The following is a 23,377-nucleotide window of genomic DNA, read 5'->3' on the forward strand; positions in this document are numbered from 1 at the left end:
AAACTACATGGAGCGAAAGAGTTAATTGCCACAGTTTATTTTAAATGATAGCATAAATAAATAGGGAAGAGGAAAAAAATCTAGTCCCCACATCCCAAGATATCTTGCAAGGTTTCAGCGATCAAAATTTAAATTCCTTTGGGCAGAGAGAGCACTCGCAGGTAAGGGTATGATTCCCCATGTGGGAGGGAGAAAAAAGAGGGAGGGAGGGACAAATTACATTTATTCTTGGCCCCACAGGGCCATATCAGGAGTAATGTATAGAAATTGCAAAGGGTAAGATTTAGATTTATATAAGGAAAAACAACCTAACAAAGGCATTTTCCAAAAATGAAATGGGCTGTCTCAAGAGATGGAGGATTCTCTGCCATTGGGGTCTGGTTTGGACTAGATGGCTTTCAATTCACAAAGATTTTATAATTAAGATTCTGGGACCAATTAGAGAGAGGGCTATTACAACAGTTCAGGTAAGAAGAGCTGAACTTGGGTGATGGCCATTGGAGTAGAGACAAAGGGACAGATGTGAGACATTCCACTGGCAATTAACTGAGTCTGGGGGCTGAGGGAAGAAAGTCTGATATTCCCTGTGTTTAGTACCCCTCCCCTGTACCTCAGCTCTGACATTCTGTGTTCTAGAGCCCCTGTCAGTTCTGTGTACTGAGGTCCCTTGCAGCTCTATGCTCTAAGATCCATTCTATGTTCTAAGGAACTCTGACATTCTATATTCTAAATATAGAATTCTATATTTCTCACATTCTGTTCTAAGATTCCTTTCCACTCTGCTGTTCTATATTCTAAAATTCATTCTAGAATATTCTGTATTCTTATATTGAGTCTTAGGCACCTTCCAGATCGGACTTTTTAATGTTCTAACATTCTACATTATAAGGTCCTTTCCAATTCTGGTTCCCTTTGAAGCTATCAGTCTTTGTTTCTCAAGCCCAGTTTTTTACATGCCTTTCTCATTCTCCCTTTATTCTCCCAGGAAACACAAACATGGGAAGCAGAGGAGGAAAGAGGACATAATTGTAGAATCTATTTACATTCCCATGTTACAATGAGATAATACTTAGAACCTGAATAAAGTAAACAGAATGCTCACTATGTTATTAAGATTACAGAATGTTCAGACCATAATCTGGAGCCCATGCATCTGGAATTCACAAAATTTCCCAATTCACACATTGCTAACTCTGAAGGAATGTGGGTTTGGGTACTTTACTGTATTATCCATCGGCCACAGATATGAATGGAAAGCTGGCATGGGTTTGTGATGTGCATAAGTGGGCAGATAACTAGTAAGAGATGTGGATAGAAGGCTTGTGTACAGAAATAATTGGGTGGGGCAGGAGCAAGGATAGTTTTAGTGGTGGGTGTAATGTTGGTGATTATCATGCTGGTAATGGTGACAGTGAGATTGATGGAGGCTGACACTGTTGGTCATGGTGAGGGTGTTGCAGACAATAGAAATAGTGTTCGGGATGACCAATTTCTGTGATTTCACTGGCATAGTGAAATCTCAAGAAGAAAACTCCCTCTACCAATGCAGGTCTGCAGAGGCTTTGTACTTTATAGACTTGGAAGACTGTCTGGGACACTGGAAGATTTAATGATCTGCCCAGAGATAATGTTAGTGGCAGTGAAAGTGTTAATAAGGTTGGTGATAGTGGTAAGGTAAAGTAACAAGGGTTTATTAGGCACTTACTATGTGCTAGGCATTGTGCTAGGCACTGGAGATACAAATGGAAGCAAAAAAAAGGTAATCCCTGCCCTCAAGGAGCTTACGTTCTAATGAGGGACAACAATATCTAAAAGGAGGGGGGGAGGGGAATAAGAGGTACTGGGGGTGGTGAAGTCCATAGTGATAGAAGCATAGCTCTGAGAGGAATGAAGTATGGCTTGTTTGGCCCTGTCCCCAGAATGGAAGCCCAGAATGAACCCACCAGTGGGAAAAGGGGGCCGTTATGTTGGAAGGATGTTACAGTATGAGAAAATCCCAAATGCTAGATTGGTAATTAATAGTGACAGCAATGATAGTGTTAGTGGTGTCAATGATGGGGATAAGTGAAGGTAGTGATGGTGATAACGATGATAGTAATGGTGATGGGTATGACGGAAACAGTCATGAAATACTGATGGCGGTAATCATGTTAGTGGTGATGATAATGATGACTGTGATGTTGATGATAAGGATGGAGTCAGGGATGGTGATGGTGGTAATAATCTTAGTGGTGAGGATGATGGCAGTGATGGTAATGTGGGCAGCAGTGATAGTGATGGTGGTGATGGTAATGATGAGATTAGAATGTCCACTTCTTGAAAGTGCATTTGTATTCATTCCCCAGGGTCCATCATGGTGCCTTGCACATAGCAGGCACTTAATTAATGTTTGCTGATCGATTACTTAAAGAAGATAGCAGCCATAAAGGCAGTATGATGTAAACAAAAAAAAAGTAGGTTTCAGGATCTGACACTTTATTAGCTATGTGATAGTGGCAAAAATTACTCCACTTGTCTGAGTTTCAATTTCTTGATCTGTTAAATAGAGATAATAATACCTATACTATCTCCTTCTCAGGGAGCTTGTGAGGAAAATGTCATGTGAGCGGTAAAAAGTCAGGTCCGTGTGAACTGAAATGGAGGTGGCCATGGTGATGGTGGTATCCTACACAGCTAATAATACATTCCTGTCTCTCACAATTGGCTTCTGTGGTGAGTAATAAACACCAAAATAGAAATTCTGAAAAATCAAAGAAGAGATTAGCAAGACAAAAGCAAAAAACTTACTGAGTTAATAAATGAAATTTGCAACTTTTAAAAACTAATTAAACAAACAGCTAATATGATTTTAAAAGAGAGGAGAAGGGCTAATTGCCAAGATCAAAAATGATACGTTAAAAAGATTATCCACTATGGCTTAGTTGGTTTTATACCAGGAATGCAGTGCTGGTTCAATGTTAGGAAAATTGTAGACAAAACAGGCCACATTAATAAGAAAAAAAATAATAAAACCATATGATTATGTTGATAGATGCAAAATAGACTTTTGGCAAAACAAAGCACCAATTTCTGCTTTAAAAAGAACACTAAAAAGCATGGTAATAAATGGACCTTTCCTTAAAATGATAGACATTAAAAACCAAGAGCTAACATTATATGCAAAAGAGAAATTCTAGAGACCTTTTCAATAAAATTAGAGTAAAGCAAAAATGTCCATTGTCACCACAATTATTTAACATATTTCTAGGAATACTACCTATAGCAACAGGGGCAGGGATTGAACTCTTATAGCAATAAGACAAGGAAAAGACATTGATGGAATAAGCACAGTTAAAGAAGAAACAGAATTATCCCTTTTGGCAGATGCTATAATGGTCTATTGAGAAAACCCTAGGGAATCAACTAAAGATTAAATGAAATAATTAATAATTTCAGCAAGTAGCTGGACATAAAATAATCTCTTATATATCATCAGTGTTTTTCTGTATACTACCAACGAGACTCATCAGGAGGAGATAGGGACTGGATCAATGATTTCATTGTAGGCAATGTGTGGATGAGGAAACTTTACGAACGTGGATCAGCACCTTTACTGCAACTTTTAGTGTAAGCAAGTTACCTAGAATACTGCAAAGTTAAGTGACTTGGCCAGAGTGACACAACCAATATATAAAATGAGCTGGCCTTGAACCTAGGTCTTCATAGCTCTGAGACCAACTCATCATGGTTGCCTCTATATTATGAACAAAACCCAGCAAGGAGAGATGGAAAAGAAAGTTAAATGTGAAATAACTACAGAACATATAAGATATTTGGGAGTCCACCTATCGAGACACACAGGAACTGCATAATTACAACTACAAAACAATTTTTGCAAAAATAAAGACAGATCTACTTAATTATAGAGATGTTAAGCTCTCATGGTTGGGCTGTGCCAATATAGTAAAAATGATAATAGTAGCAAAATTAATTAATTCACTGCCGTATCAAACTATCAAAGGGTTATTTTATACAATTAGAAAAAATAATATCAAAATTCATTTGGAGGAAAAAAAGGTCAAGAATTTGTTGTTCAATTGTTTCCAACAATCCTGGCAAAGATACTGGCATGGTTTACCATTTCCTTCTCTAACTCATTTTACAGATGAGAAAACTGAGGTAAATGGGGTTAAGTGACTTGCCTAGGGTCACACAGCTAGGAAGTATCTGAGGCCATATTTGAACTCAAGAAGATGAGTCATCTTTCTGATTCCCAGCTCAGTGCTCTATCTACTCTGCCCCTAAGGTCAAGAATATCAGACTCCAAATTATTAAGAATAAGATAAGGTAAAATAAGGTAAAATAACTTTAAGGTTCCACCTCACATTCATCTGATTTGCAGAAATGACAAAAAAGAATAATGATCATTGTTCAAAGGGCCATGGGAAGACAGGCATACTAATGCGTTTCTGGTAGAGTTGTAAATTGGCTCAACTATTATGGAAAGCAACTTGAAACTGTCTCTAAAAAGTCTCTAAACTGTGCATTCCCTTTCACTCAATAATATTGCTACCAGGCATATTCCCCCAAAAGATTAAAAATAGAGGAAAAGAACCCATGTTATAAAAATCTTTGTAGCAGCACCTGGTAGCAAAGAACTGGAAACATTAAGGGGGTGCCCAGCAATTGGGTAGTGGTTGAACAAATTATGGTCTAGGAACATAATGGAATATTATTGTACCATAAGAAACATATTTAAAATTTTTTCATTCATCAAACTTTTTTTTACCTGCTTCCCACTTCAACCATCTCCCTCATTATGGGGAGGGGGCAAGGAAATGCAAAACCCTTGTAGGAAATAAGCCTTGTCAAGGAAAACAAATTTCCACATTGGCCAAACCAAAAAATGTGTATCTTATTCTTCATATTAGTCCATTACCTCTCCACCATGCCACCAGGGTCAGGAGATGGGCAGCATTCTTCATTGTCAGTCCTCTGGAATCATGTTTGATCATTGCATTGATTTCAATTCCTAAATATTTCAGAATTATTTGTTTTTACAATGTGGATACTATAGGATATATTGTTTTCCCAGTTCTGCTCACTTCACTCCACATCAGTTCATATAAGTCTTCCTAGGTATCTCTGAAACCATTCCTTTTCATTATTTCTTAGAGCACAATAGAATTCCATCACATTCACATACCATAATTTGCCCCATAAAAAATAAATGCATGGATTCAGAGAAATCTGGGAAAATTTCTATGAACTGATGCAAGTTACAAAACCAGAAGAAAAATTATATACTACAACATTATGAAGAAAAATAATTTTGAAATAAATATGAACTCTGATCAACATACTAACCATGACTCCAGAAGACTGTTGATGAAACAAATTCCCCATCTCCTGACAGAGATAAAGAATTAGACGTGCAGAATGAGACATACTTTTGGGAAGCATGGCCAGTATAAGGATTTCTTTTGTCTGACAGTGCTTGTTTGTTACAAAGGAGAGTTTTAAAAAATATTTGTGAGAGGCATTACGGGTTAGGGGATAAGGTAATGTGGGCAGGGGGAGCAGAGAGAGAGAGAGTCATTGAAGCATTTTTAAAATTCCTGGATGAGAACAGCAGAAAGGACAGATAAGGACAATTATGACAGCTTTGAAATGAGTGTTGGATTTATTATAGCCTTAAAAAACAAATTATATGTGATAGAGATTTGGTTTTCATAGACAATTAAGCTTATTTGTTCTTTGTATATGGAAATGCTAACATGGTGTTTTCAAGTTGAGAATAAATATATGACTAATAATTATGTAGTTATTCTGATCTTGCAATATGTGTGTTTATATATTGTATATACATATATATAATATATATTGCCTAGTTCAGAATAACTATAGATAGATACAAAGACAGATAGATAGATAGATAGATAGATAGGAAGATAAAATGAAGCTCAGTCTCTCTGAATTGAGAGTGAAGGATTTGTCCCTAGTATTTCTAGACGTAACGACACAGATGGAAAGCTGGTCCCTCAGAAATAAAACAGGGGCTTGCCATTTTTCAGAAACAAGGAAGTGAGTGACAAGAAGGCTGGGCAGGGGGAAAGGGGAGTCAGTGGGCAGAGATGGCTTAAATATGAAATTATATTAAGGAGGATATTCACAAGAAAGAACAATCAGACTGCTTCCACAGATGGGTGGGGCAAAAGGAAGGAACTTGTTTGGGAAAGTTGCCCTGGGGTCTTTGGACTTAGATATTTTCTAGAGCTGGTAGTGGCCTTAGAACACAGAATTGCGGGAGGGTCTTAGAACACAGAATGTCAGAGCTGGGAGGGTCCTTAGAACACAGGATGTCAGAGCTAGGAGGGCCTTTAGAACACACAGAATATCAGAGCTGGGAGAGACAGAGCTGTATGGGGTCTTAGAGCTAAAATAATCAAGACTTTACAGCATAGAGTATTAGCCTTTGGAAGGAAATGAGAGAGTAGAGTATTTGTGCTGGCAAGACCTTTGAAGTATAGAATGTGAGAACTAGAAGAAACTTTGGCAATGGGAACGTCAATCTCACCATCAATGCTCACAACCCTGGAAAAGGTACTGCCAACGGAAGTGAACTTATCCACAGCATTAAAAATTCAAAATATCGCATATACTGTCAGACTTGATGTCTTGACTAGTTTTGCTTAACTACTTTTTTTTTTCTCCTTTCCTTCTGTATTTTGTCTTAAAAGGGATAGTTGCCTAGGATAAGGAGTTGCCTAGGATAAAGGGTAGCAAATATTTGGAAGTCAAAGCAATGCACAAAACAAAAGATATCAACAACAGAAGATTTTTTAAAGAAAAGAAGATCGCTTATTCTATCCTCATTTACCCCTTCCCATCACTCCCCCCTCTCTCCCCTCCAGTTTTACATAGGCAGACACTGAGGCTCAGAATAGGGAAACAGAAGGTTCCCTGGCACCAAACCGCTTGGTAGCCCTCATTGTAACAGCCCTGTACTCTTGGTGCCTCTCCTTGTCAGTCCAAATGTAGGGCTTACATTGCCTTTTGAATGAGGCCTTTGAAAAGGAGGAAAATCAGGAATCTAGAACCATAGGAAAAGGGAGAAGGGGGCAATTTGTCTAACAGTCAAACGCTAGGATGGTGGGAGGGATAGTTAGATTTACAATTATGAAAAATAAAATAAAATAAAGGTGAGCAAATAAGCAAAAATACATTTCATAGGAAAGGCCTCAAAAGTCAAAAGAAGTACTTGCCACTAATACAGACATTTGGTAGTCCTATTCATGCTGGCAAAATTCACAACAGACAAAATCCAAGAAGTGGATGGTAATGAAACCCAGAACCATAACTAGTGTGGGACCACTGGGGTTTTGTCCCAGAGTGCAGACATCTTCAGGGGATTCTTTCTCTCCAAAGGCCAAACTTTCTTATTGGTGATCTGAAGACTGTTCTCCCTCAGTCTCCCATTGTAATAAAACTTGTGGAATCATATGGTCGACAAGATGGCAATTATTTTTCTTCAGAACTCTCTAACCCCCAAACCTCTGAAAAAGAAAATATCTGCCAGTTAAGGAGCAATTAAAGCTAAATAAACAAGATAATCAGGCAGAAATGCCACAGTAGGTTTTTTTTTAATCATTAAATAACAGAGTTTAGATACTCAGAATTCCAACTCCCTTCCCACAACCCACTCTGTTAAGATACCATGAGCCCAACCCACGCTGCAGACTTGTGCTTCAGCACTGGGCTCTGAGTATCCTTGCTCATTTTTCTCACAGTAATACCTCAGCCTAAACCACCTTTTGCTATATAAGAAGTAGCAGATACTGATTCTGTCTAGCTACCTCAAAGAAAGGAGAACTACAGGAGGTTGGAGGTAAAAGACAAGATCAGGGCAAAGCTACCTAGAGGGAGAAAGAGTGTCCACACCTGAGGGAGAGGGGGCTTGAAAGTCACCTTAGACCAGTCCTCATATGCCCCTGACAGGACACTGGATGGGCTCCCAAACCTTCTCAATGGGAGGATAATCATAACATCCAGCCTTGGAGTGTATACAGCAGTGGAAAGCAGGGAGAGACCAAGAATGAGGAATAGAACCAGAGACATGAAATTTGGAACACAAAAAATCAAGGGAGAAATCCTGAGCAAAAGCCTACTGAAAAAGAGAGAAAAGAGAATGAGTAAAACCTTAAAAAGAAAACAGAATATTGTGAAAAGTATTAAACCTCAAAGTAAAATGAGCCAAAACTTCCCTATCAAAAATAGAATTCTGCCAACTCCTCAGAGGTTTAAAAGAGAAATAGAAATTTTAAATGGATACCCAGATGCTGAATAAGCCAAAGCAACTGGGCTTTGAGGGAAGGGGAGACCTGTTGCCTAGTAGGTAATTAAATGTTTATTGATTGATCAATTTACAGAGACAAATCAAGGATTATAAGTCACTCAGAAAAAATATGACAAATCAAAAGACCTGAATTTCACACTGTATTAAGTAACAGAAGAATATTGACTAGAACTTTCAAATACACACATCACTAATGGACTAAATCCAGAGACTGCTGCCAGAGAAAAACCCTGCACTTGAGATTACAAAGAATGCAGTGATTATTTCACAATTTCAGCAGCAAACATCAAAATATGCAAACAATCTGGAGGAAAACACTTGCTATGTGAAATAATATCAGTGTGAATAATCCATGATTATTCTTCAGTCAGGAGAAATCAATAATGTGATCATGTCATTCTTGACAAGCATAGAAGCTATAGAAGAAAAGTATAAAAGTAATTAAGGAGAGAGATATTGGGATGAGGGGTTGAGTAGAAGGAGAGAGTCTTGCTTGAAAGGGGAAAAGGAAGAACATTGACATAGGACATTCAGGGGTAGTGATGCTGGTGGTAGTGGTTGTGATGGGGATGGACATATATCTTTTGTAAGAAATGTCTCTTACCTCCAAGATGTCTTCAAATGTCTCCTCCTCCCAGACCTTGGGGGAATCTACATATTGAGAAAACACTTTCTCTGAGAAAGGGTTATTCCTCTGAGGACTGTATCTTCCTACCTCAGGAGAGAAAAAAAATATGTATCCTTAAAGGCAGCCAGCATGTAGGGTGCCAGGCTAGACATAAACCCACAGATAGGATAACCTGGCCTTAAGAATGCTGAGTGAGAGAATATAGATTCTTTGAGATTAGGGATCATCTCCTTCTTTGTATATCCTAAATTATGAGGGCTTGCTCTACCCCCTTCCCTTATCATAATCATTCAATAGAAAGCATTTATTAAGCACCCATTGTATGCCAGGTCCTCTGCTAGGTGCTAGAGATACAAATACAAAGAATAAGATGCTAGCACTTTCCCTCTTGTAACAACAATGCTGCTTACCATACTATGGCTATGTAAGACCGATAATACACTAGCACACAGGAGGGCTGCTAGTACAGGTTCTTTGATCTGCTTTTCTAAGGAAAGCAACTTTAAGGGGTTTACAACCTCACTTTAATTAAACATACATATATCATTCATTTAGTTCAGGGGGAAAAGTCAGCACCCTAAACTTCAGAGAAAACACAAGCGGAAATTACAGAGAAAATATAAACAGAGCAAATAACACAAATCAACAGACAGGCTTCTAGCTGTCTGACCAAAGCTATACATACATAGTTACCAGAGAGAGAAACACCAATATCTAGGTTTTCAAAGCTGGTCTCCACACCAACACTCTTCCAATGAGTGAGTCCCAAACAAAATGCTAACCTCAGAGTATGTATGTACTTCTTCAGGGTCAGAGGGCTTCACACCTCTCATGACCTAATTAGCAAAGGGTGTGGGCCTTCCTACAAACAAAGGTTAAACTCAGTCAAAGGCACTTGATTGCCTAGGTGCTGAGAAGCACTCCAAAAGAAAAAAACAAAGGCGAAAAGTCCCACCCTGCTTGCCATCACACCTCTATTGCTCATCTCCAGTTTATCCTCTATATATCTTTTTGTGCATGGCAGTTTGCATGTTGTCTCTCTGAAAGCAGGAATGTTTTATTTTTCATCATTTTGCCTTTCTTTGTATCCCCAGCATTGAGCACAGTGCCTCCATGTAGTGGGAACTTAATAAATATTTGTTGACTAAACAGATGATCCTTAAACTTATGGAATTTGTTTTTCTTTTTACTTACCACATGACATTGTTTCCATTTGACCTTAGGGTTGTTTTTTTTTTGAATTGACATTTTTAACTGGGAGTCACAGACCTCCCCCCACCCCTGCAAAAAAAAAAAAGAAGAATATGAGGCAAGCTCTACACAAGCAATAATATAGAAATGAGATAGAGGAGGAAGGGATTCAAATTTGATGTTTCAGTAAAACTAGCCTCATGGCTAGGGCACAGAAAGAATAAAGAAGGCCCAAGCAATGGTATGACCCACAAATTGGAGAGCGGAATTCAGAAATGACTTGAAAAGACATAAGAGGAAGGGCAAAGCAAAAGAGAATTTTTGGAAAAATGCATAGCCAAAGAACGTTACTTAAATTAAGAAGTTGGAGCTGGGAGGCAAGCTTTCAAGTTATATATTTATTTGGACAGACAAAGAAAGATCATAAAAAGAGGAGAATTAAATAGAAAGAGAAATTAGCAATTAAGTAACGTTGAAGAATTTAGAATAAGGCAGATAAACAGGATAGACAGGGAAGGGGAAAGTATGTGGCAGTAGACTAATACCAAAGCAGTGTGAGCCAAACTTACAGAATTAGATTGTGAACTTTGTGAGGGCAAGGACTGTTTTTGCCTTTCTTTGATTCTATAATGCTTAGCACATAGTAGGTCCCTAATAATGCTTGTTGACTTGACTTGACTTGAAAGGGATAAAAATCAATACAAAAAAAGATAAAGAGATGAAAATGCAAGACTTACAATCAAAACCTTAAATGTGAATGGTTTAAATAATTCAATAAAATGAGAGAAGATAGCAAAATGGGTAATGAAAAACCCCAACATTTGCTGTATATTTAAAATACACTTAAAATATACATATATGTGGATATATATGTATACGATGTTTGGTTATGAAATGTCCAGAAATTGGGTGCAAACCTAGGCCAATAACTGAACCGGCAAACACATAGGCAAGAGATTTGATTTCAAAAAATAATAAATCAAAATGTCAAGACTCAATTGAGTCAACAAATTGATAACTTCCAAATAAGAAATTGGCTTGCGGCTGATACACACGGTCAAAAAGCATGAATGATTGGCTAAAGAACGTTGTTGTTAAGTATTTGGAGTTTTCTTGGCAAACACGTTGGAGCAGTTTGCCATTTCCTTCTTGGGCTCATTTTACAGATGAGGAACTGAGACACAAGGGTTGCTCTATCCACTGTGCCACCTCGCTGCCCCCTTCACCTCTGGTATCTTGAAGGAATATGAAGTGGCAAAAGAAAGATTTGCAAATATTCCAAACCACCAGCTCCATAGAGCCTTGTGGTTGCTAATGCAAGGTTGTCAGAGATCTCATGAATAGCTAAAGTCATGGAATGATTAATGTAGCTGCCCAAGGCATAAGTCCAGAACATAACCCATTTCCAGGCCGAGTCTTTTTACTAAGTAAAATGCAGCCAACTGTGCAAGGACCATCAAAATTACAATCCATATCAAATTTTAACCTGGTTTCATCAAAGATTTTAATTCTGGATACTTGGCCAGGATCTCCCGGTGGTGGTGTGCATGTGGCTGGTCCATGAGGACCCACTCGAAGTCTTGCCACATGTGATCCCCTATCGTGGCTCGGGCATCCAGCACAGCCTGGAGTCTCGGGGTGACTCACTGGCGCTGAAGCCAGCCCACAGGAGGAGCATACACAGCCCTTCTCATTGGATTTCTGGTCATTTTTCTGTCTGGTGTGAGTTTAAGGTTTTTGCTGAGTAGGTGTGGGGCATCTGGGTGGTCTGCCTCTTGTTCAGGCAGCCAACTGCCCTCTACTCATAGTCATTGGGAGTAAAATATAATTGTTATAAAGATGGGCCTTTGTTTTAGGGAGAATCTTTGGCTCACTAAAGGTCCCAAAGACAATCCAGCCCTCACTCCTCTCTTTTCTTCCTCTTGTTAAATTGTAGATTCAGCTCATTTGCAGGACCTGCTTAAGATAGGTGTACTGATCAGCTAACTAATGCTTTGAGTTCTCCACCCAACTGTATATCATAATCTCAGCAAAGGTAATTTTTTTCATCCACTTGGTTTTTCCGGTGTGGATAGAATTTGCTTTAGCAAATTCTTTGGAGTGATTAGATAATCTCACTTAGGAGGACTGTGCAGTGCTCTGGGACTTGAGGCTCCAAAAAGGGGGTAGGAGTAGAGCTACCACATTCCCCTACTAAAAATTTCATGATGGGGGTCACAGAATCAAACAGGAGAGAAGTAGTAGAGCAGGAGGTATCCTCAAGATGCAGCCCTGATAAGTAGCAATGAGGAAGACTGGGAGAGTGGAAGCTTTGATTTGGGGCAGAAAGGGAGGGAACTGTTTGGGAAGAGTGGCAATACCACACTAGGATGGCAGTTATAGGAGGACTATAGATGCCAATGAGGAACAATGTAGGTATACAGTGCCATTCAGGGCTTAAACTTACATAGAGTTTTTAGACAAATTTTTGACCTGCCATTCACAAGAGATTGTGTTGTCACTAGTGAGGCAAGGCAGTGGGGTGATCTGGATTATGGAAATGGGTATATTCTCTGAATTGCATACTATAGAATGGGGAATGAGGGATAGGGAGCCAGGAAACTTAACTCTTCTGTGCTGCAGTATAAAAGTGGCTGGGAATGGGAATACGTCAGATCTCTGGATCCTAGGTCCTGGGTTGATTAAGCCTTAGCATAGATGAAGTCTAAAGGCTAGATCCGAACAAGTCACACCAGATATCAGCAGCTTGATATAAGCATGGAAATAGGAACAGAAATGGAGCAATGTGGTCCATGGGACATGTTGGGTTAGTTGAGTTCTGCTGAGTTTATGCAGGGAAGGCAGATCTAAGATTAGTAGGGACTCCTCACTTTTCTCCCTGATGCTCCTTTCCCAGGAGCGGTATGATTCACTCCCCCCCCCTTTTGTTTTAGATCAAATCCCTCTAAGATAAATGTAGCTAACCATTGTGCTACTTATCTTTGGGTTTCATTACTCAAATGCAGCAAAGAAAAGAACATGAAGAGGAATACCTGGAAGAGAGAGATTTCACAACTATTATATATGTGTGTGTATGTGTATACACATATACAATTATATATATTATAGTTATTACTATATAATAGTTAATGATTAAATAGGTAATTTTATATTTTATCATTAATTGTATATTATAATTATTATAGAGTTGTAACTATTATATATAACCTATATAGTATGTACATTATATATTAGGGTAACTAGGTGGCACAGTAGATAGAGTGTTGGGCCTGAAGTCAGGAGGACCTGAGTTCAAATCCAACCTTGGACATTTACTGGCTGTGTGACCCTAGGCAAGTCACTTAACCTTTGTTTACTTCTGTTTCCTCAACTGTAAAATGGGGACCCTGGAGAAGGAAATGGCAAGCCTATTCCAGTATCGTTGCCAAGAAATCAGAGACACATACAACTAAATGAGTTAACAACATTATATATTAACATATAATTATATGTGATATCTATCATCTATTGTGTGTGTATTTATATGTATCATATGTGTGTGTGTGTGTGTGTGTGTGAGAGAGCAATTTTTCTGGCTGGGGGCTCGAGATGAATAAATTCATTGATTCATTTTACGTAGCTTCCTAGAATAAGGAGAGAAAAAAAATGTGGACCTGGATTATTCTTTGCACTGGAATCGGCAATTTTAGTTGGATCAGGAAGACTACCTAGCATGAGAAGTCAGGCCTCAGCTATTTACTTTTCCTGTTGCCTACCCATAGAGTTCGAGAGAAAACCCATTTTTGTATTTATATCCCCAGAAACTAGCAGAGTGCCTGGTACACAGTAGATGTTTAATAAACACTTTGATTGATTGATTCAATGGTCCATTGAAGGGCTGAGCTGAAGGACTGACTAGAATGAAAATCCCCCGAGAGGAATTGACATGGGGATGGGAAAGAGTGATGCTGCCCATGTGAGGGTGAGGGCCTGTGGGAATTGAACTTCCTTCCTGTCATTTGCCTTTTTGGAGGTATATGCCCAGTAGTGGAATTGTTGGTCAAAGAGCATGAATATTGTTCTCAAAATTTCAAAATGACCTCAAGAACAATTATACCAGTTCATGACTTCACTAACAAAATTATTCATGTACCTGACTCCATCTCCATCAAAGTTAGTTCTTTCTATTTGTTATCATCTTTGCCAATTTGATGGTTTAACCTTGGTTTTAGCAAACTGCTGGACAGCTTTTCAGAAACTTGAAGAAAGCTACTGTTTCCTTCCCAAGTATTCTCTTTTCCAGGCTAACCACCCTGCAGTTTCTTCAGCTAGAGGTCCTCCACCTTGATGGCATTAACTCAGGGTGCTCCACCAGCCTGATGGCCATCCTCTCTGTTGCCTGAAATCTCTATGCATTCAAGGTGGTGCTGGTTTATTGCTGCTATGCTATTTTGAGACCATTCTCAGGAATTTTGTGGGGATGTTCTGTCTCTACAGCCTGATGGGCATTTTAGGGCTGAGGCTGCTGGTATCTCCTAACTCGCTTAGTAATCACAACTCCCAGTTCTGGAAGAGTTTTTATAGAGCTTTCCATATGATGACCTACGAAGTAGGTAGTGTAAGAGTTATTATTCGCATTTCTCAAATAAGTAAACTGAGGCACAGAGAGAAGAAATGACCTGCCCAGTGTCACAATACCAATTACATATATATACTATTATATATAGTGTGTATACGCACATACATACATACAAATGTGAATATATACACAAACATAAACAATATATGTATCTGTATAACACATATTTTATATATATATGGCAAGAAATAAACATTAAGTGCTACACTGAGAACTAATTGATTCAGTCATGGCTCATCTAGATTCATCCATTAATTCAACAAACATTAAGAGACAGTCATATATTTGTCTTGGTTTTTTCCTCTAGGTTTTTTTCATTTCTGGTGCCTCATATACAGCAGGCATTTAATAAACGTTTGTTGAATTGAATAAATTGGACCTTGCTCTCCTTTTATTGTGAGTTATACAAAACCTAAAACCTATTGGGGATGGGGTAGGATGGAAAACCACTTGGCATTGGCTAGAGAATCAACTTTGCTCCCTGCTCCCAACTTACCCTTGGGTATCACTTGAACCTCCCTTGGCCCACCCTAGGGAGGTGTCCCAACTCAGGTTTCATGTCTGTTCTCTATACATCTGTACCTGTCAGCTCTGGTCTAAACCTAAATTCAAGATATGGTTCAGATCCACACCTGCCAGGACTGGATCAGTCATTCTCAATGTGTTGTAAAGGTACCTGGAGGGCAGCAAATACTTAGAGGAAAAAGACATTAGTCATACCCCAATAAAGGAAACATAATCCCAGTCTCAATTGCAATGTCATCCAGGTGTCCGCACCTTGTATGAAGAGAGATTTTCAGAGCCAGAACAAAGGCTTCATTCTTTAACCTTGCTAAACTCACCAAGCTATTCCCTCTACAGAAGCAAAAGTTATTGCTATAATGGAAGGAGATTAGAACTTAGGAATCAACAGGCATGAGTTCAAACCCTATCTCTGTACCTTACCAGATGTGTCAATGTAGACACTTCTTTACGAGCCTAAGTTTTCTCCCCTAATGGAGAATCATAGTGTTTAGAGATACAAGGGACCTTAAGCGATCAGTGAACTTAACACGCCCATTTTACAAATGAGGAAATGGAGTCCTGGAGCACCTAAGTGATGTGACCAGTATTGGCCAGCTGTTAGGTAGTTGTCTCTAAAAAATACTTGTACTTCTTACTTCACAGGGTTGGAAGGTGGGGAATAAATGTGCTTATCGTGGGTGGAGGGATAGAAGGGATCCTTAGAGTCCAACCCTGTCATTTTATAAATGAGGAAACTGAGGCTGAAAAAGGTGAAATAGTATATGCCCATGGTCACATAACTAGTGTCTGAAACAGGTCTTCCTGATGGCAAGCTTAGCTCTTTATCCATTTTGTGTCCTACCTATGTCAAACCTTAAAGTTCTTGATTATCCTTTTAAGCGATGTTGGTCCACTTTCCCTAATGTTTTCCTAAACATTTCAGTCAAATCCAACAGATCCAGGTTCTGTCTGAAGCCTCCCAGTTTTCCTTTGGCAGCTCAGCCTGGGGCTTTCCTGAAAGAGAATCCCAGGGGTCAGGACCTCGGTCTTGTTCTGAAAGAGGAAGACTAGTGTTATGGTGTTATATAGCATCCTGGACTCAGAATCATAGGATCAGGTTTGAATCCCAGCTGTACAACTGTATCACTTTATAGGCAAATTACTTCTCCTTCCTTGCCGTGGTTTCCTCATTTGCAAAGTAAGAAAATTAGGATTGGACTATCTCTAAGGTACTTAAATCTGTAATCTTCTGGTCCACAGTGACTATACAGTCATGTTCCCAAGAGGGTCTTAGGAGGAGGAAAGGGGCCACAGGTCTCCTGCTAACCCAGCTGAGGGAGCCTGTTTTGCTCAGCTGGGGGCTATGCCTGGAGCATGCCTAGGAAAACTTCAGTGACACCCTGGAGGTGATCAGAATGGCCAGTGAACACAATCCAAGGAGGTTGGCACTGAGAAGGTGTTCCATTCCTGCCGTGTAGGACAAGTTGTGTCTTGAGCTCCTCCAGGATAGGGACTCTTAAATGGAACAAGCGACAGTGGTGTCAACTGGCAATCACTGGTACCCTTAAATGGACATAGTCTTGATTCATGCACAAAGTCCCTTGCACAACACACACTACAAACACACACGCATAGGGCCTGAAGGGACAGAAATATTTAATAATGATATTATCTCATTGTCTATAGTACCTTTAAGCAAAATAGAGTTTCCCTGTTTCTCTCTCTTGACATGTCAATTTTTATTGTTGCAATGCCTGCCCAAGGCATAGGAAATTTTGTTCCAGCCCCTCAATTTCATTCAATATGGATCTTTGTGTTTTAATCATATTTCCTGTATTTATCAATTTGTTGGGTTTTGTTTTTTTCTTCATTTTATCATTCTCTTCCCTTTTGTTGGGGAGTTTGATCCATTCACATTTGTCATAAATATCAAGCCTGTGTTTTCCTTCATTCAATTCTTTTGTGTTCAGAGGATCATGCCATCCAAGATTAAATGGGTCATCTAGTCTGACTCCTAATTTAATAGATGAGGAAACAAGTCTGAGAGAGGTATTTCTCCAAAATAGTAAATAGTGAAGCCAGGATTTGAATCCAGATAATTGGACTCCAGAGCTCGCATTCTTTCTACTATATGTTTGATATACATTCCCACTATATACTTGATTTTTTTCTTTGTTTTTCCCCTTCCTGGCTCCTGAATTTTATTTCGCTACTTTCATTTGATCCCCATCACTGCACATAGATTCTTTCCTCTCCTTCCCCTCCCCCTTGACCTAGCCCAAAGTTTTTGAATTCACTTTTATTGTTATTTTCTCTCTTTCTTTTCCCCATTTAATCCTCCCCTTTCCCAGTCTAGATAAGAATTTGGTTCAGAATATATCTTGCCTTCCCATCTACTCATTTAATTTGCATGAAATTCATTTATGATACCCTTTTCAAAAAAGTACTAATTTACTTTATCATCTTAGTTTTTCCTTTCTCTTTATGACTAGTCTGCTTACTTTCTTCTTTATCCTTTCTGATATGTGTCATATAAAAAAAGGCTTCTGGGAGACAAAGACTGCTCCTCTATCCAGCCCATCTCCCCCTTTCCTATTTCTTTTAAAAACTTTTTAAAAGGACCTTCTTCTAAGCAGCCTTACTCCCATAAATAATCATTCATGGTGTTATGTCTCAGTGGAGGTGGACTGTATTTCAGTGGAAGAGGCCCAATCCTAACTAACACCCTTACAATCTTACATTTACCAGCTTGTCCATTCTAAGGATTTTTTTCAATGTTCTCTCACATTCAAGTTCTGGACTTATATTTCCTCCCCTCTCTGCCTCACAACTCTTTGGAGAGAAATACAGGAAAAGAATCACCCTTCCATCAAAGTTTTCCTCTAATATGACATCGAGGTAATGAGGATGACCATTACCTAGTTGACCACAGGGTGAGGAAGTTTTCAGCATTGGCAATTCTTGAGGAATATCTGCAAAGTCACAGAGGGGATATGGCTTCCATGGGTGGAAGGGTGACCCCCACCCATAAAGTCTTGGATTCTGGGAGGATTGATGTAATTATAATGGACATTTTGATAGCATTTTCCGTTGAGAAAACAAAGTATACGCATTACCACCTTTGATCCTCACAAAAGCCCTGTGAGGGAGGCAGGGCAAATATTATCCCCATTTTGTAGAAGCAGAGATGAAGGCTCAGTGAGATAAATTAATTTGTTCAAGGTCACAGAGCTAGTAATAATAGGCCACATTTTCACAGTATTTTTTAAAAGGATTCTAAACTACTTTCTCCATAGTAATCCAATGTGGTGGATAGTACAGAGATTTTTTTTAAATGTTGGTTCACATTCTATGGATTATGTGTGTACAATAGTTTTGCATTTGTGGACACTTCAGTGAACCTGTGTCAGAGCTGAGAGGAATCTTAGAACACAGAATGTCAGATCTGAGAGGGACCTTGGCACCTAGCTCATCAGAGCTGGAAGGAATCTTAGAACACAGAATGTCAGATCTGGAAGGAACGTTAGAACATAGAGTATGAGGACACAGAATTTAAGAGCTGAGGTGATCCCTTAGAGTTGGAAAGGACCTTAGAACATAGAACTTTATTATTAGGTTCATTATCACTGTTGTTCCTGATGCCTTTTGTTGTTATATCAGCTTTATTTCCAAATACGTACTCTCTCCCTCAGCAATTTTTGTAGCAAAAATTAAAAAAAAAGCTTAGTAAAATAAACCAACTATCTCTGATGTCTAATAGTAGTTCAAAGCAATAGTCTTAGTTTTGTAGCATTGATGATTTCTATCTTTCATGCTCATTATGGATCGCTATCTACGTCTTTAACCCTGTCTCACTTGAAGATGTTGCCCTTCTCCTTGCCAAGGCAAAGCCTCCTTATGTACCCTCGATCCTATTCCATCCCATCTTTTTTTTTTTGAGGGGGGAAGGTTAAATGACTTGCCCAAGGTCACACAGCTATTAAGTGTGTCAAGTGTCTGAAGCCAGATTTGAACTCAGGTCCTCCTGACTCCGGGGCCGATGCTCTACTCACCACACCACCTAGCTGCCCCTTATTCCATCCTGTCTTCTCTAGCAGATCACACCCTCTGTCATCCCCACTTTCTCACTTACTCTTAAATCTTTCCTTGTGTGATGGCAGCTTATTTACTGCCTACAAACGTGCCCACATCTCTCTTACTCTTAAAATTAACAACGGCTACATGTCATTTGATCAGTCTGTCTTCACTAACTATTCTGTATCTCTTCTTTTCTCATGGCTACACTCATTGAGATAGTAATCTATAATGGGTGCCTCCATTTCTCTTCCTATCATTCTCTTCTTTTTTGGGGAGGGGGGGGCCTGTGGATCATTTATACTCATAATCACAGTAAAGCCCTGCCCTTCTCTCCTCTCTGCCCCAACTATAGTTCCTATAGAGGTGAAACATGCATAGTCCTGAACTCAATGTTGGGTAGGGACCAGTGCATGGTGACTGGTAGCATGCAGAGGGTACTCTAGTACCCCACCCTCCAGAAAGGTCTACCTTAAGGAATGAACCCGTATCAACTCACCCCTTCAGTTAGCTTGAATTAATCCCCCTATTCAAAATCCTTATTAATTCCATTAATTTGGGTACAATTTGAATCCCCACCCTTGCAGGCCTGGGCCTGATACTGGCCAACCAAGGGATTACCTTTGACCAGCCAGAGACTTCAGCCTAAGCAGAGCTATGCCTCAATCCCAGGGGCTGCTGGAGGATTAGCACTCCTCTGTCCCTCACTGCAGAGCAAGGTGAGAATTAGAAGGGCTCATGTTCAAGAATCTTGTGAACAGTGATTAAAGCTTGTAGTGGGCACCATGTGACCAGCTCCCTTGCTAGTGAGGAAGGTAATGCTGGCCAACTCCTTCACAAAGCCAGCAACTTGCTCCCTGTTACCATCAGACACTAGCCATGGCCAACGCTGTACCTCCACCTTCCGGTTGAAGGAATCCACAAACCACTCATCTCTCATGAAGCCATTTCTACATCCCAATTGTAGACCAGGATGCAGTATTTCTGGGCACTGAGAAGTTTGAGGTATTGCTCATTCATGTCTGATAGAAGCACTGATAGTTATTGTTTACCACATAGTTGCACATGTCCTAGTGTGGGACAGATTCAGGTATGTGTAGGGCCTTTTGCACATAGAGGTTGTTTAGATAGGGAGAAGGCATTGTGGCATTGGTATGGGGTGGATCCAGTGGTATCCCTTCTCCAGGTATCAACAATGCTTGAATGGCAATTGGGTGAAGAAATTCCTCATATCCTGTATTACCAATGTAACCTCATTCTCTTCTTAACAATCTGTAAGTCCCCCTTCAGATTTCATCATTCAACTGAAACTGTTCTCTTGAAAGCCACCAATGATCTCTTAATTGCCAAAGCTAGCTGGCTAGTGGCCTTCTCTCAGTTCTCATCCTTCTTGAGCTCTGCGACTTTTGATAGTATCCATGACCTTCTCCTGGATGCTCTCTCCTCTCTAGGTTGTTGTAACATTGCTCTCTCTTGGGTGTCCTGCTACATACCTGAGCACTTCTTCTCAGGTTCCTTTGTTGGATCTTCCTTTAGATCGCACCTGATAACTGGGGGTACCCCCCATGGTCAGCCCTTGGTCCTCTTCTCCATCTATACTATCTTACTAGGCGTTCTCATCAATATTCATGAATCAATGATCATCTCTAACAGATAATTTTTAGAAACTCTTATCAAGCCCTTTTTCCTGATATCTGAACACAGTAAGCACTTAATAAATGCTTGTTGATTGACTAGGTATGAGGGAAAACCTCAGAATCTTTATATTTGCATTTGTCTTGTTATTAAACATTCTTTCATATAGTTATTGCAGTGATTCATATAGATTGCAATTTTAAAAAGACTTCTTTGTTGGTTCTTTCGACTATGCATATTTGTTACAAGGGATTTGGGTTTTTCCCCCTTCAATGAGGGAGAAAGGGAGAGAAAATAAATGTTTATTAATTGGAAAAAAAGAAATATTTGTTCATATCTTTTCCTTACTTATTCATTGGGAAATCAACCAAGAAATCAATCCACAAGCATTTATTAGGCCTTCATTACATGCCAGTCACTAGGTTAAGCACTAGGGATTCAAGACAAGTCAAGAACAAGTATTTAGTAGGCTCTTACTATGTGCCTGGCACTGTGTAGGAGTTCTGGTGATACAAAGACAAAGCGGAAACATCCCCTGCCTTTGAAGGGGAAATCAAATATAATAAACTATATAAGGATGCAGTAAAGTAGAGAGTCTCACCCATTATTATAAAAAACATTTGTCCTTGGGTGGGAGGCACCTGTAGCTGTCTCTTAATCATTACCTTAACTGTCTTAGATTGAATAGACTTTAAAAAAAATCATAAAAGTACTTGGTCACCCTTCCTCCCCCTTCATTTCTGCCTAAAAATACACTGTTTTCTTGTTCTGATAAGAAATTCTGTTGGTTACATTACAAATATCTCTTGCCCCATACGTTCACTTTCTTTTCTCCCCGTTTCATTCCCTCTTCTTCTGAAACCCTTACTTCTCCTGTGAAAGGTTCTACTTTTCAGTGCCAAATTCCCATAGATTGCTGCCGATTGGCTGTGTACTCTCGGTGTGTGTGTGAAAAATTACAAAGACCACATTGGGCCCCAAGAAACTGAAGCTGCTACCAAAAGCAGTTTTCCTAACACTCTGATCCATCTTTCTCTTTTCAGTTTGGCTCTTCAGGTTATTTAACCTCCATTCAGCAGATTTAGCTGCTGAGTGATATCCTACCTGGGCCTTGCAGGAACCCAGACTGAGAAACCCTCCTAGCACCCTCCAAAAGCTTACTTTCTAATGGATGAAATACCATACATATATGTTTAGGATACAGACTGCCCAGAGAAGATGAAAGCTAATCTTTGAGGGAGGCACTAGCAGGTAGAGCAACTGAGAATGACCTCTTACATCTTATATTTTAAAAAAAAAATCCATCTTATATTTCTAAGAGTACTTACTACTAGGACCACAAGGACATGATCCCAACTGATCTACCTACATTATGATCATGCATCATGGAACCTGAAAACACTTTATGATGTGTATTTAAACTTAGATAGTTGCAGTACTTTCTTTCCTTTCTTCCTTCCTTCCCTCTTTCCTTCCTTCTTTCCTTCCCTCTTTCCTTCCTTCTTTCCTTTCTTCCTTCCCTTCTGTTCTTCCCTCTTCCTTCCCTCCCTCCTTCCTTCCTTTCCTCCCTTTCTCTTTCTCCCTCCCTCTTTCCTTCCCTTCCCTTCCCTTCTTTCCTTTCCTTCCCTCCTTCTTTCCTTCCCTTTCTTCCCTCTTCTTTCCCTTTCTTCCCTCTTCCTTCCCTCCCTCCTTCCTTCTTTCCTTTCCTCCCTCTCTCTTTTTCTCCCTCCCTCCTTCCTTTCTTTCCTTCCCTCCTTTTTTCTTTCCTTTCCTTCTTTTCACTCCTTCCTTCTTCCTTCCTTCCTTCCCACATTCCTTCCTTCCAATATATGCTCACTGACTCAATTTAGGATCATAGATCTAGAGCTGGTATTTTGCCAGAATGTTGAAAGAAATAAGAGATTGTAAGAGGAAGAGGTGAGGAGGAATAGTATGAGATTTCAACCAGGGCAAAGGCACTAAGACCGGATATTAAAATTCACATTTTCAAAACAGGTAAGTCAATATGGATGGACCATTCATGTCTTGCTCTGGTACCCATGAATCAGTCAACAAGCATATATTAAAGGACTGCTCTGTGGCAGGCACTATGGTAGACACTGGGAATGACTCTTAGTCATGTATATTTGTGTTCATTTCCTATATATCTTGGCTATTAGATCCTTATCAGAGATATTTGGTACAAAACATTTTCCCCAATCCACAGTTTCCTTTCTTATCTTAGCTGCATTGACTTTATTTGTGCAAAATTTGTTCAATTTCATGTCATTCAAAAGTTTTGTTTTTATTTTGTAACCTCCTCTATTCCTTGTTTGGTGAGGAATTCTCCTAGCCACAGTTATGAAAGATATCTCTGGAATGTAAAAGTATTGTTCTACCTATTTAACATTTA

The 23,377-nt window shown here is 39.4% G+C and overlaps 1 pseudogene; it reads right to left on the bottom strand.

The window, feature by feature from the left end:
* Window positions 1-7,851: 7,851 nt before the first annotated feature.
* LOC118836441 overlaps window positions 7,852-23,377 on the bottom strand; it is an 80,348-nt pseudogene continuing 64,822 nt past the window's right edge.

Source organism: Trichosurus vulpecula, chromosome 2 (genome assembly GCF_011100635.1).
Source record: "Trichosurus vulpecula isolate mTriVul1 chromosome 2, mTriVul1.pri, whole genome shotgun sequence".
NCBI lineage: Eukaryota > Metazoa > Chordata > Mammalia > Diprotodontia > Phalangeridae > Trichosurus > Trichosurus vulpecula.